The sequence below is a fragment of the Montipora capricornis genome, chromosome 6 (genome assembly GCF_036669925.1).
Source record: "Montipora capricornis isolate CH-2021 chromosome 6, ASM3666992v2, whole genome shotgun sequence".
Taxonomy (NCBI): Eukaryota; Metazoa; Cnidaria; class Anthozoa; order Scleractinia; family Acroporidae; genus Montipora; species Montipora capricornis.
This window is the reverse complement of record NC_090888.1, coordinates 28180391-28184211: the sequence shown is the minus strand read 5'-3', so window position 1 is coordinate 28184211 and position 3821 is coordinate 28180391.

Genomic DNA, 3821 nt, shown 5'->3' with positions numbered 1-3821 from the left:
AGCTGAAAAATAAAATTGTTAGGATTAGATGAGTCAAGATTTTGGCCATCTGCCCTATCATTGTTCATTTTAGTACTTAGCGCGCGCGCTCGATCCATGACGTGGCATGTGAATTTGCGTGCGCTGTAAGGATGCGCAGTAGCAATTGGCGCGAACGTCCTTAAGATCTTTATTTCCCGCATAATCATAAACCAGGGCAAAAACACCTTTGAATTAGTAGGCACCGCCCTTAAAGTTGACCGCCAACCCAGGTACTAGTTTTCGATTGGATCGCAAGCTCAACCATGTTTAACTCACCTAAACAAAAACTTGACTTCATTTTTCGCGCGCTTTCTGTGGCTAGACGCGGCTACACGGCGATACTACGTCAACTGCAGCTGTTAACAGTCAACTCTTTTCGTTTTCATGTGGAAAACAGTTTGGAAAATAGTTTCTTTCTGCATTTTTCGCTGGTTCTAATACAGTTTGACATAATGTTATGATAGCTGTGGTCCACACTGGTGACTACGCAGTTATTCAAGTCAAGCATTTGAGGGATATAAACTTAAAGCTGAGTGTTTATTTTTCATTTGTTTAGAGCTCCTTTTTTCTCTGTATTGCAATTTTTAGCATATCCTTAGAAGCTCCGATAGGGTTGCATGATGCCTGGAGGACCTATGACTAAAACAGAAACGAAGGAAGAGAGAAAGAGAACGAGAACGACAATACAGAATACCAGTTACACCACAAATTCTTTTCTTGGGCACTGAACAGTTTATTTTTACGGATGCGTATATTTAAAAGAGTGGTTTAATCGGGTTTTTCCTTTGTTCAGAAGTGAAACTATAATATATACTCTCAACTGGAATAAATAACAAATATCTGTACTCTTTTGGACATAGAGAACAAGCGCTTTTTTTACCGTTTGCTCAACTGTTTTTCGATGTGGCTCGACAGTGACAGACACATATGATAAACACGTAATCGCAATGAGTTCTCGTAAAGTTAGGGAGAAATATCACCAGCTTGTGTTTTCAGAAGTTTGTTTAAAGCTGTTACAGGTAATTTGTTGGAGCGGATCTTGTTTGAAGTTTTACCACAGGTAGCCCAAGCTCGATATATGAGCAGCTCTTTATAGGATGACCTTTGCATTGTTACGTGACTCGAGCGATTTGCATATTTGTAAGGATTTGTATGGGGAAAATAACGATTGTTTCTGTGACCTATGAAAATGTAGCGATTTAAATAAAAATCGTCTTCCTTACTTTAGTTGGGTGAGAACAAACGCTTTTTAACCCGTTTTCCCAACTGTTTTTTGATGTGCCTCGACAGTGACAAGAAAATTTTGCCCTTATCTGATAAACATGTAATCGCAATGAGTTCTTGTAAAATTAGGGAGAGATATCACTAGCTTGTGTTTTCAGAAGTTTTTTAAAAGCTCCTACAGGTAATTTGTTTGAGCGGATCTTGTTTGAAGTTTGTCCTTTCTTGGTTGCTTTGCCGTATTTTGCCGATTCTTGTTCCAAGCCAAGCTGGCCTGTTTCAATTAAATACATCGTAATGGGAATGATCCAGGGGGCGGGGGGGGGGGGGGGGGGGGGCGGTGTACGCCCTTATATGAGCTATATAGGTATTTGCGGTCCCAAAGGGAAGGGTTTTTAAGCCGTTTTGGTCATAAATAGGGTATCGATTTTGGCCAATTTTCTGCCATTTTGGTCATAAATAGGGTATCCATTCTTGCACTCTAGTCTTGAATTCGTTTTTTATTTAGAAGCTACTTCTTTATCATGTAACCTACCTAATAAAAGCAGATAAACATTGGTCTGAACTAGGGAAATAATTTAAGTATAAGGCAGGTCTGCATCAGGGTATTGATTTAAGGGTCAGGTCATAAATTGGGTATCAAATTTTTGGTCAGGTCATAAATAGAGTAGGGAAAATCGCAGATTTTAGTCGTAAATAGGGTAAGGGTCTTGGGAAGCGGGCCGCACACCCCTACCCAGTTTTTCTAGGAGTACCCTTCCGTCGCCCCCCCCCCCCCCCCCTTCGCTAAATCTATATATTATGAAATTTAAATGAACATGATGACGTAGCCCCTGTTCATGTAGACATGGTGTAACGTCTTCTATTAAGAAAAAAATAGAAAATAGCGAATAGTGGTAAAAATGCAACATGAAAAAAGCAGCATATTTGTACAGCCAAGATTCACTTTTGAATTTCGCGGAACATGATGTACAGAGTAGCCTGTCCGCCAGGTGCATACTCCTATGTGTTTCTATAGCAGAGAAAAAATATGTATAATGTTAGTCACTGAGAGGCAGCTTGTTCAGGGTGAATCAATTGGTGTTGTTCAAAAGTGCTTCAATGTTGTTGCACCCTACATAAAGGGGAGTGATTAGTGTGACTGTCTGCTACGAAAATTCCCCAAAAACTCCTGTGGGGAAAAGAAGGGAACATAGTCCTCCAGGATTCTGCAGTCACACAAACCCTGAAGAGAGAGGAAAACAACACTCGCAGGTAAAAAAGTGTCATTTTAAAATCATGTGCATAACATCTCAGTATGAAATAAACCCCGAAAAAAAATCACACAGGATCCAAATGCTCCTGCCTGAATGGAATAACAGTGCTGAAAGGCCAGAAGGGACTTGGTGTGATAAAGGGATGGCATCCCGAGCAAATTCAATGGGCGGAATACATGGTGTGGCGATGTGACAGCTGGGGCGCCGGACGCTTGGGTGGCATCATAAGCAAGAACAAACAAGAACTGAAAGACACTGGCAAAAATGTTAGTATTTAATAGCCAAACGTGGTTGTGAATAAAGCGCGGCACATAGACACAAGACCAGACAACCAATACTAACTCATAACACCGCAAAACATGAGCGCAGCGGGCAAACAGTATACAAAATGTTGTCAGAAACATTTGCAATACCCCATGTGCATTGAACATAACTATACGTTAACTGGCAGACATATTGAAAACAACTTAAACACATAATAACTCCAATAAGAGGAGAGACATCCACCATAGCTGGCAATGCAACAGCCGATGGTCTAAACAAATAGTAACATTATTAATTATTATAGACTGCAATAATGCACAAACACATAGAAACAACTGAAACAAATCTCAATGACATAAAAGTGTACTGACAAAAAGCATACGAAAAGAAACTGGTAAAGTACGTAGCCATGCAAATTGAAAGAAAACACTATCGACAAATGAGCGAAAATGAAAGTTGTTGGTGACCCAAATATCGTACTGTCATCCTCAATTTATTTATTTACTTATTTACTTTTATTCTTATTTAAAGATTCACCCTAAGGTGGGTGTTAAATACAATAGGACACTAAGTAGCCTACAAGTTATTTTCTAAGTCCCCTACAAGGTATTTAACCTCCCTTTGCTATAGATAGTGGGAAGTATGTAATCATTTTGCCCCCAGGATCACACGAGCCCCTAGATGCCCGTAGGAAAAAGACCATACAGCTGAACATAACGAGTGAAGTAAAAACAATTAACATTCGCAACGACCAATTAGCCCCAGAGTAGCCTCAAGAGTATAAAGAATGAGCACCTTGACCCACTCATTATTAAAACGGCAGAGTGGCCAGATCAGTTAACACCCCAGTCATCACAAAGAAGGGTGACCAAAACAGTTAGCACCCCACTCTAACCATAATGGTTGACGCCAATCGTTACTTCCTCTCGATCGAGTTTTATTTGTTCTTGGTAATCAGAATAGGTGCGAACTGGACAAAACGCAATTTAAGTTAACAATTTGTCTTCATTTAACAAAAAAAATACTTTAATGACGAAACGTTTGAACATGAAGAGAATC